This window comes from Periplaneta americana, chromosome 7 (genome assembly GCF_040183065.1).
Source record: "Periplaneta americana isolate PAMFEO1 chromosome 7, P.americana_PAMFEO1_priV1, whole genome shotgun sequence".
Taxonomy (NCBI): domain Eukaryota; kingdom Metazoa; phylum Arthropoda; class Insecta; order Blattodea; family Blattidae; genus Periplaneta; species Periplaneta americana.
The window spans coordinates 174,247,021-174,259,076 of record NC_091123.1 but is presented as its reverse complement, the minus strand read 5'-3'; the positions used below and the strand labels follow the sequence as shown (position 1 = coordinate 174,259,076).

At 33.9% G+C, this 12,056-nt stretch overlaps 1 protein-coding gene and 1 long non-coding RNA gene across 8 annotated transcripts in view; one reads left to right on the top strand and one right to left on the bottom strand.

The window, feature by feature from the left end:
• Positions 1-349, top strand: part of LOC138703767 (uncharacterized) — an 18,197-nt gene extending 17,848 nt beyond the window's left edge. Inside the window, exon 3 of the long non-coding RNA XR_011333262.1 lies at positions 283-349. This is a non-coding gene — a long non-coding RNA (uncharacterized lncRNA). The remainder of the gene's footprint in view (positions 1-282) is intronic.
• Positions 1-12,056, bottom strand: part of LOC138703765 (adiponectin receptor protein-like) — a 21,798-nt gene extending 9,742 nt beyond the window's left edge. The window contains exon 1 of one of the 7 annotated variants that reach the window (XM_069831927.1): positions 11,958-12,056. The gene's annotated coding sequence lies outside the window, so the exon portion shown is untranslated. Of the gene's footprint in view, positions 1-3,698; positions 3,849-11,234; positions 11,268-11,318; positions 11,437-11,564; positions 11,670-11,693; positions 11,830-11,957 lie in introns of those variants that run through there. The other 6 variants (XM_069831925.1, XM_069831930.1, XM_069831929.1 and 3 more) reach the window with 6 other exon arrangements.

The window sequence follows — 12,056 nt, the reverse complement described above, 5'->3', positions numbered from 1 at the left end:
CAGTGTGTAATTTAGAAGCTTTTATGGTATGTCTGAATGCATTCTGCTCACATTATCATACCAATTCTTCCATTAAGTCCATGTGTAGCAGTTGCAAATGTCATGTTCATCATACTTTTAAGCATTTATAAATAAAATCAATCAACTTTAGCCATTTTAACTGATATTACAATTTGATAAAAATAATAAGAAAAAATACAAGGATGTCAACAGAAGGAGATCAAATGTATATACCAGCTTTCCTGCATGGAAGTGTACAAGCCTAACCACCTGTTATTTCAGTGCCCACTACAGGAACGCAAGAGATACCGGCTAGAAACCCACCTTAGCATGTGCGATACAACTTTCTCACCACCAATTACAAAAGTTCTTCTGAAGCAATGTTGCATAAAGGAATTTCACATATTTATTACAGGTGTATTTAAGACCTTGTAGAAATAACAGTATTTAGTAACAGTGTCCTATATATTCTTTTGCAGCCAAATTTGTAACTTTTAAATGTATGGTTATTATGTTGAAGTGTATGTGTTGTAGAGGATGCTTGATTTGTTGTGTATGTGAGTCATAGTTAAGGGATGCTTGATTGTGTTTGTGTGACTATTGTGTATTAATTTATGATGTATGTTAGGGAAAGTTGCTTAATTGTGTTATAGAGTACCGCTATAAGAAATGTTTTCTTTATGTGTTGTAACTATTTTCTGTATGCCTCAATTGATGACTGATGTTTGATTTGCAATCGCAATGTTTAAATTACGGATTGTTTAGGTTTTATTTCCATTGTGTAAGCTAATTTATTTTTCTTTTCAATTTGTTTTATGGTTAGGAATATTTTTTGTGTAAAACTATAGCCCTAGCATACATATGTAAAATAGGGCTACCCCCCATTGGAGATACAATAATAATAACCACTATTCTCTTACAAGCACGCCTGGAGGTTATTAAGTGCATGGAAACTCTTGTGAACCACGCACTCATCTGAACAGGACTCTTAACAATATTCAAGATACCGGCCAGTTTCAAGTGTACATGGTACTGTAACTCAATGTGATTCCAAATCATGGACAGTGACAGCTTTTTTCATATTCAGGTCTGATATTCAATTTTAAAAGAGAACTCCTACATGTGACTTTGAATACAATCATTCTTCATAATGCTTCTGACTGATGTTCAGGCTGACATGTATATATCTATTATCAGGCAGTACATCTCACTTGACGATAGGTGTCAGAGGAAGAACAACTGTTTGTATACATTTGAAGTCTGATTAGTGTAATATGTAGCTAGTCAGCGATGTATGGAATGGAGGGGGAAAGGAACTGGGCACCCTACCCCATTATCTCCTAGCTTAGTTGCCTCATAAGTGGAGTCTTGGTATCACTTGTGAGGTTCAAACCTGTTAACAGTTGACTAAACAACAATTCATAAGGCCTCCTAAAAACTAGTAGAAATGTATGTCACTTGGCATCAATAGATGATAAATAAAATAAATATAATAATGTTGGTATTATTATTTCCGTTGTAGCATTTATTATAAACACTGCAATTGCTGAAATGTTATCACTAGGGACCGGATTTTTTAACACTGCATATGCAAATGCATTTGCATTTTCTAAACATAACACATTTCAGCATATATGTTTGAAATTAAGGACAATTTCAATAGGCCTAGTCTCTAATAATTTGGTTTTTCCTCTGTTTTGGATATCCCTTGCCAGTTATTTCCTAGTCTCCAGGTAACAGAATAATTTACAAAGGGAGGGGAGTGGGATTTCCTGCATTCCTTTGATCATCATAGCACACAGTAGCCCCAGAGGGTTGATTTTTATAAACCTCTTCAGCAAGTGTGTTGCTTTTGTCTTTAAGCTTTCGTTTACGAAAATGCCTAAAGAAAAGTCTAACAGTGTGTATTTAAAAAACCAATGGGTGTCGGATGATAGTGACTATTCAACAGATGGTGTTGTCTTGTCTGTAAAGTTTGCTCAAAGGAAGTGAGAAGTGAGAAGAAATTTCAGCTTTAACAGCATTCAAGAACTGCTCCACATATTGCGGCAAAGGAGAGGCAGACGAATAGCTCACCACAATAACTACTACTTACACAGGTCAAACCCAAGTCATGTGTTAATACATTTTTAAGTGCAAATTGTTTCATTTTTGGTGCATATTTTCTCATTTTTTAGTGCATAGTTGCATGCATATTTTAAATGTTTTTAGTGCATAAAAATCCGGTCCCTAGGTATCACATAAGCCAAAGGAAAAAAAAAAAAAAACAAATACTTTAGTACCAGTAACATGGCCAAGTCATGAAAATTTTCAGATTTTTTTCTGAGTAGACAGCAAAAAACCCATTATAGTAAAGGTAAGACGAAAAATAAAATTGATGACATCATATTAAAAAAAAAAAAAAAGCAGAATAAAGTTAATACTTTACTAGAAGTGATAAAAGGGGCTCATATGAAAATAAACGTAAAGAAAACTAAAGAAATGAGATTGAATAGTAAAAAGACAAAGTTATAATAAATAATAATAACATTGATACTGTTCAAGAATTTAAATATTTGAGTAGTATAATTGACAAGGATGGTGGAGCCTTTGAGGATGTAAAGAACCGAATAAAAAATGCAAATAGTTCATTTGTCCAGTTGTACCCAATATGGAAATCTTATATTATATCTAGATCTACAAAAATTAAAATCTTTAACAATAATGTGAAATCAGTCTTATTATATGGCTGTGAGACATGGAAAACAAGTAAAATTATACAAAATAAACTGCAAACATTTGTTAACAGATGTTTACGATGAAACTTAAAAATTAGATGGCCAGATATAATCACAAACTCAGAACTATGGAAGATAAAAAATCAGAAAGAAATCACAATAGAAATCAAAAGATGAAAGTGGAATTGGATAGGGCACACAATCAGGAAAGAAGATGGAGCAGTAGAAAGACTGGCTTTGGATTGGAACCCCCAGGGTATACTCCTCATACTCATCTTCTTTCACAATAGCCCTGCCAAGACTCTGGAATTCGCTACCTGCTAGCATCAGGGACTGTCGAAATAAAATTGAATTCAAACGAAAACTTACTAGGCACTTGGTCAGTAATTGATTTCTTGTAAATAGTTTCTTTAATCCATCACAAAATATTTCAATATTCAGTAATTTCATCACTATACAATTTTGTTATTCTAGATTTAATTTGTAATTCAGTAAATATAAAATATTCTTTGTTTCTCTATGATAAATTATCTAGCTTTAATTATTCAGGTAATCTTTTCGTACTTTGATTTTATTGTAATTGTAACTAAATTTAATACTAATTGTAATGTTATTTGTTACTGTAATTGTAAATTTAATACTAATTGTAATTTTATTGTTCATATTGTAGTTGGAATCTCCTGGTAGAGGGGCAGAGAAGGCCTGACGGCCTTATCTCTACCAGGTTAAATAAATAAATACTACTACTACTACTAAATAAATACTACTAAATACTAGAACAAGAGGAAGGCCAAAATACATGGAAGAGAACAGTTTTGGAGGAAATTGCTAGGGAGGGGAAAACATGGAGCTAAGTAAAGAAGTTGGCTACAAATAGGGTCCGATGGAGGCACTTTGTGAATGCCCTATGCTCCTCATGAGGAGATACAGGAGTTTGATTGATTGATATTTAAAAAATATAAATTACACTATACAACTTACATGTATTCTTAAAGGTCACTTGTCACGAATGATATAATGATTCCTTCAAGTAATAAGCGCTGAAATATGCAAACTCTATCATAATTAGAATTCCATTTTTATTATTACTTCCTAGTTTACATGACAAGAGTGGTTTCCAATACAATGCTACAACACACTTAATATGGTCTGACTTTACTCTGTGTTGCATGTGATAACATCCAGTTACATTTATCTGGTGCCTTCATGGCCATCTGCTTATGGCGTGGATGAGTCTCACAAATCACATACATCCTCCTGTCTCGCACAACAAAGTAACAATCCTTGCACCTTCTTTTCAGTTTTCCTTTCACTTTAAACCCACAAGATGGTGAAATAATGGGAACTTTGGGAGTTAATAATTGTAAGCCTTCATTCTTCAGAAATGGGAAGCCCGCATTAATTAAATTAAATGTTTTTGTAATTCCATAATAGCTTCTTTCTGTTTCATTCCTAATAACTGAAAAACTCTGCAAGAATTTCAGTCCCCCTGTCTTCCATACAGCTGACCTTAATGAAGAAATGATGTTCATTTTGAACCCCTGAAAACGACGAAAAATTAATTAGATAAGGGCCCTTTTCTATGCAACTGATATGCAAAATTTACAAATACAGTCACTCCCAAGTAGCAACCCCTATACAGACCCATTCTTGGACTAGATATAGTGAAAAATATACTTAAATTTCTGTTTATGAAAATTGATCAACAGGGTTTTAATAATTTTATGGTGCCTCAGCAGTTAGGCAAAAATTACACTGGTGAGCATTGTCAAACTACAGAAGAGAAATTAAAAATCAAATTTTCTTTCACTCGTCAAGTAAAAACTTTTGTCACAGACAAGTGTTTTTTTTTTTTTCCAAGCCCTGTAAATCAACAGCGACTCTTGAAATATACTTTTTAATTTACTGATGTGTACTACACTAGCTATGTGGAAAATTGTGCGAGAATGACAAGAAATTCAACAAAATAAAAAGAAAAATAATATTAAAATTCAGAGAAATACACATTGTTACACTCAAGCCAGTAAGTTAAGAAACAATTGTCAGTCTAAGTTGGTAATAACCATTGAAATGCTAGACATAAAACATAAAAGGTTAAATTTAATGTGTTTTTGAGACAGGTAAAAGATAAGAATAATTACATTACACAGTTCCTTGCTGTTCACGAAATAATTACGTTTCTGTTTTATTCGCTACACATCCACACTTCACTACCAACGTCTGTACTAATGAAAGGGAAGGGGGTATAAAAATTTCAATTTCTTTAACTGGGCCTACTTTAAAACGGGGTGAATAGGAATGAATTTGTACTATTTTTAATTTTTTCGTGTCAAAGAGTAAATATAATTGTAACTTGTTTATTTATTCACTCGTTATGAGTAAAAACATAGTAGTACTGTATATTATGCAATGAGCCTATAATGTTAGCACTTAAGACATAAGTATTTTTATGAAACAAGCATAAGTGAGTTTCATAATTTTCATACGAGCATCTTAATTAGCATTATAGGCAAGATGCATATGACTACTTTTGTTCGACCAAAATTAAATGTCTAAGTTTCGAGTTTTTACAAATATCTTACCTTGTTACTTTACTGATAATGAAACGGGGACTATGTGTGTCTTTTCAGCATGTTCCCGATTAGTGCAACAGACGAGAGGCACGCAGCACTTTTGCGTGTACGCTGTATTTATTGATATTTTGCAGGGCTTTAATTTGAAGATTTTAACCTCAAAGCAACACACATTAAAACACAGAAAATGAACTCTATTAGAATATTAAAATTAACATGTAAAAAAATCGATTTTATTTTAAATATAACTCTGTTAATTGTGCAGTTTGTGAAATTTAACTGGGGAATGGTTCCCAATGGAATATTTGAAGACAGGTTAATGTTTATATGAGTGATTTGAACAATGTCACTTTCAAAACTCGCGCCTGCCATTTTGGATTGTGCGTACTATATTTTACGCTCGACCATGCCGCAATGTAGTAATTATACACCTGATAGCAGCCCTTTAATGGACCTCATTAAAGTACACCTATTCATTAAAGTGCAGGTGTTCCACCAATCAGAAAATACCATTGTAGCAATATGAAAGCGCAAGTATCGATTATTCTCGGATATGCAATCGAAAGACAACTAGCACGAGATTAGACAATATTAAACTCAGTCGAAAAAAACAACACACAAATTAACATCAATTCACCGTCATCTTCCAGCCTTTCACAAAGCACATTCTCGCAAATTCATTTCACCAATTGCCGGAAAAAATCAATATGGTCGAGCATAAAAAGTCGTATGAAACTTGACTATAATGGTAATTAAGACGCTCGTATGAAAATTATGAAACTCGCTTGCCATTACCATTATAGGCTCGTTGTATAATGTACTAAGTAAATCAATATCGCATATGCTTAGTTGGAACATAATGAATAGCAGTATTTTAATGTATGTCCTTAAGATACAGTTACATTACATGTAATTACAGTATTATAGTATGGTCAAATAAAAACACTATTATTATATTTACTCTTTTGTCATAAATAAATAAAAAATAGTAAAAATTCATCCCTATTCACCCCATTTTGCAGCACAGAAAAAAACAATTTCTTTATAATTCTCTGAGGAGAAAAATATAAAATCAAAACCCAAAAGATGAAATGTTAGCCCACTGATAACACAAGAAGTCGACCTGGTTGGCGAGTTGGTATAGCGCTGGCCTTCTATGCCTAAGGTAGCGGGTTCGATCCCGAGCCAGGTCGATGGCATTTAAGTGTGCTTAAATGCGACAGGCTCATGTCAGTAGATTTACTGGCATGTAAAAGAACTCCTGCGGGACAAAATTCCGGCACATCTGGCGACACTGATATAACCTCTGCAGTTGCGAGCGTCGTTAAATAAAACATAACATAACACAAGAAGGCTCAGCCAGGTTCCTAACAACCACCAAATTTGACAGATCATCCCATATACCAACCAGATTTCCCTAACTTATAATAATTGTTATCAGTACCAGTCATAGTTCCGAATATTTTGAAAAAGAAGTTGATATCACAAGCTCCAACACAATCTTGAACTGCATTTTTTAAATAAAATTAAATGTATAAAATGGAATGTGTTGGTGAAATGAAATATGTTGTGAAGTTACGGAAAATGGGATAACCCTGAGAAAAACCTTCATCCTCTCATCCACAAGTAACCTATAATTCTACTGAATAATAAAAATCTCACCAGAGTGCACAGATTAAGTCCATGCTCTAGCAATGAGCTACGTACCAAAATGTCCTAAATTAAGATTATTAACCACTTATATGCAGAGGTCAAGAAAGCATGGACCTCTACCTCCATGTCCCTTAAGTGCTTTCATGAAATACATAGGGGTTGCATTTACAATTTTAACCACTTATATAATGGATGCTCGAAACCTGAACAAATCATATCCATCAAAACGAGTTTGTCACGGGATTACAGCACATCTTGATACTGCGACTCAATATTATGAGAGTAACTAGGCCTAAGAAAGTTGAACTGCATCAGAAAGTAAGCAAGACTTGTTTCTTTCTTGTAGGAATCACTGAATCTTGAGAATAAACAAGTCAACACAAATTCAACCTGCCCAGTTGCATTGTCTCATAGCAATAATGTATTTACAGATTTTTAAACTAGCTCAGGATTCATCATTATCATCATTGTCCTCCTCTTCCTCATGACCACCTATAAGAATTAGATTTCTTAGATGCCTTTCTGGCTTCAGAATTAAAATGTTCCAATATTTCTCCTGTCAATTTCTCCCAAACCATTAGACTTTGGACATCGATAAATTGATATATTTGAACCCAAACTAGATTATCCTGAAATATTTTATCTTCCTCCATGGGCATCCTCTATACTGTATATTATCGGTATGAATATCAGAATGTTTGCATATATGACACGGTCACTTTTAAATACTAGGCCTACATAATGAAACTCTATCACAGATTTGATTTGTGCGAGTCTTTCAAACATATTTAACCACGTTTTAATAATTTATTCTATGATAACTAACTTAGGTCTATAAAAAGGAAGCAGTTAAAGCTAGTGATGGTACTGAGTATAGCTGCAGCGGGTGGAATGGGGTGAATTTCCCCTACAACTTGACGTAAGCAGACTGATTGTACGCTGCTTACATCAAGTTGTAGGGGAAATTCACTCCATTCCACCTGCTGCAGCTATACTTGGTACCATCACTAGCTTTAACTGCTCCCTTTTTATAGCCCTAATGATAACTAATGGTAACTACATATTACACTTCAGTACTTTAAAGTTTCTGTAATCTCAGTTCTTACAATATTACTAATACTCCAGAGTCAAATACATGTGGTGTACAGAAGTCTTGGTATATAAATGGCTTACTGTGTTAAGTACTGCACTAAATTAGGAATTAGCATATTTGCAACTACCGAAAAAAACTGATCTTTGAATAGATTATTACAAATTTCTAACTCTTCCTAAATAGTCTACCATGCAGATTAAGATCCAGACCTGAACATGAAGCATGCTATCCATTAAATTAACACAAATTTGATAAATCTTTAAAATACTTTGCCTACATAAAAAAATCACCATAACCATATGAAACATTCACAAAGACTCCTTTGATAAGGAAAAATCGAACTTTCACTACTCTCTAAGAAGTTTACCATTCATTTTGTTTTTCAGATAAGTCGGGTTATACAAATTTATAAAAATATTCTACTTTCTCCATCGGGCACGCTTCCATACAGGGGCAGTGGCATTTCCTCTAAGGTTAGAGCCCAGTTTAGGTGTGTATTAATCGAAAAAAATGTCATATAAACATACGTCCTATTCTCAATATTTTCTAGCCCCTAATTTTTTATTAGCCTAATACACAACGCAAGACAGCAAAATATGTCAAAATGGGGAAGGGACATGGTGAGGAGATAGTAAAAGACTTAGGGTGGGAACTTCTCAAATCAAGGCGACGAAAAACCAGACTCACCGCATTGTTTAAGGCACAAATGGGGCACAAAGCATGGACCGATATCAATGCTAGATTAGCAACACCATCATACTTAGGAAGGACTGATCATATTAGGAAGTTTAAATGTAGAAAACAAAGAACAGACATGGCAAAATTTTCTTTGGTTGTTGTTGTTTTCTAATGCCAGGCGTTTGACAATAAAGTCATTTGACCTCTTGCACTCCAATATTTTTCAAAGATATTATCATGACCAGCCACTGAAGCACAGATTTTGAGGTGTTCCGAATCCATTTCTTGGTTTGAGTTGCACAATGGACAGTTAGGGGACTGATATATTCCAATTCTATGCAGGTGTTTGGCCAAACAATCATGGCCTGTTGCCAATCTAAATGCAGCTACAGACGATTTTCGTGGTAAATCGGGAATTAACTGTGGATTTTGATGCAGAGAGTTCCATTTTTTCCCTTGGGATTGTGTTATCAAATTTTGTTTGTTGAAGTCTAAGTATGTAGATTTAATAAATCTTTTCACAGAGTAATACGTAGATTTAGTAACAGGTCTGTAAGTAGCAGTGCTGCCCTTCTTTGCTAACCGCACAATAGTACACTGGAACAGCTTACCTGCGGCAATCTTTCAGGGTGGTCCTCTTAAAATCAATACATTCAAGGAAAGGTTGAGAAGATTAGACTGAAAATGTAATTGGAGGTGCAGTGTAATTATTTAAGTTGTGTCATGTAATTAATGGAGTTGATATGTAATTAAGATGATATGTAATTTAGTTGATATGTAATTATTTAAATTGGTAATAGTTGGGTGAAATAGAAGTACTTGTAAGTTAGAATTACTTTTGCTTATCGTAGGCATTATTATAGAATAGTTTTTAATTATAGTCTTAGGTTTATTGCATCTACTATTTATAGATTTACGTTTATTTTATTTTATTTCATTTAGGTTTATTTTATTTTATCTCATGTAATTGTAATTATTGTATATTATATATCACTGCCCCAGGTGAATACCCAATTGTAGTGTTAATAAGTACATACATACATACATACATACACACACGCACCTAAACTGGACTCTAACCTTAGAGGAAATGCCACTGCCCCTGTACGGAAGTGCACCCGACAAAAGCTATGGCACTACTTTGTTACTGAAACTCTCAGAAATGCAATTTTATTGCTTTACAGGGTTGGATATATGCACATTACCCAGCTAAAGCTGTTCCTTCTACCTTTACCCAGGGGTTTTCGGTAATGCCAGGTTTACATGGGTATTCTGCAGTTTACTCTATTCCCTAAATGAACACGTAACAACATATTTATTCAGTCTTTTTTTAGTAGGTTATTTTACGACGCTTTATCAACATCTTTGGTTATTTAGCGTCTGAATAAGATGAAGGTGATAATGCCGGTGAAATGAGTCTGGGGTCCAGCATCGAAAGTTATCCAGCATTTGCTCATATTGGATTCAGAGAAAGCCCCGGAAAAACCTCAACCAGGTAACTTGCCCCGATCGGGAATTGAACCCAGGTCACCTGGTTTCGCGGCCACGCTAATCATTACTCCACAGGTGTGGACTATTCAATCTTCGATCTCACTATGAACAGGTGGAACTGACATCTGATTCGTATTGTGAACGTTATTTTATGATGAAATTAAACTGAGACATGACATAACTTTACAAATATACATAGGCCTATATCTGGAAAAATAAATATGAGAGGATCAGTGATAGGTTAGATTTGGTTTGTTTGTTGAACCGAAGAAGGGAGTGCTAGTGAAACATAATAGTAGTACGAATGGGTTACGTGATTATTTCGCTTGAAATTTTGATCCAGGGAAAGTACTCTTTTGCAAAAACACTCGTAAAAAGACTAATGTTTTCGTGAAAACGAATAATTTCCTGGACCAAAAAATTCCTGCAATAGGCCTAGAAGTGGAGTAAAAATTAGGCCTATTTTACGTGGAGCCAAATTTGTGGTATAACAGCTTAAGTACACATTAACATGGCTTACTGAGGAGTTATACCCTTTCATTTTCTAGATTATCAGAGTGATCGCTACGAAACAGCATTCCAGTGCTATCATTTATACAGTTCAGTATTCTTTGTTTAATGAAAAAAATATATATATATATATATATATATATATATATATAGCAAGATTAAATTTCAAGAGAGATCCTTTCGGAATTAGGAGAAATTCCCAGAGTAGGGTCTAGGTACATGTCCAATCAATTTTTTTTAATAAATTATCTTACGCAATAAACGATGAATTATATCTATGTCAAAAGCAAAAGTTAAGGGAAAATTTTAGAACACTGATTGCACCTGCCATCCAAAGTTAATACAAGTCAGACCAAATAATACACAAATTGTGCAACACACCTGATAATAGGCCTATGTTAAACTCATAACTTCACTACCGGCCCTTGTATCGGAAAAACTCCTTACTATACAATTAATTTCGACTAATAATATGAGAGTATTCAGTTATATATCTTATCTCCATAGTGTGGACAATACCTTGATGTATACCTTAAACGTTCCAAAAACTTATTTATCAAACCAAATATTCCTTCAGTGTGATATACAGCGGCTCAAGCTTACCAAGTATTATTTGCGTACCACATGTCGTAATTCGTAACAGCGAAAAGAATAAAACTTGGACTTTGCTCTTTACAATATGCGCGTTTTAGATTTCCCAAGTGTGCATTTGCACTTTACGTTACGTAACTTTAAAATTAATAATACTGTGTATTAATAACATTACGAGGAAACGCATGTAATATTCGTAATAAGACTCCCAATATGGTGCCATATATAAAATGTATAGCAATATTTAATAATACATACCCCTAGTACACTAGTTAACGGTTCTTAAAATTCACTTTGCCAATAAGTTAATTATTGCAGTAATACAAAATCACTAAAGAAAATATCGCTTAAATTCAATGCCATGAATTTGTACAAATTAACAATTACCTTTCACGCTCTACACGTACTGAAATTATTGTTTAAAGTGCAAAATTTTAATTAAGTTAAATGAACAACTACGCCAGTAGGATAATTGTCAGTCCACCATTTCTATTGAACGCAGACGTGACCATGATTGCAGTGTTGCCACATATGACTCAATAAAATAAGCTAAACTGTCTTACCGAAAAGGCCACAAATTGCTAAATTATATATTTTTAATACTCGAATGAAAATTAAAGGACTGTATGAGTAAGAAAAATACAGACTCACCTAACAAAAATAAATCATCCTCCTCTGCCAACAAACTTCAAAATAATCGGCTAGATTACCACAGCCTCTCTCGTACACCGCTTCCACACCTTCAGTTGT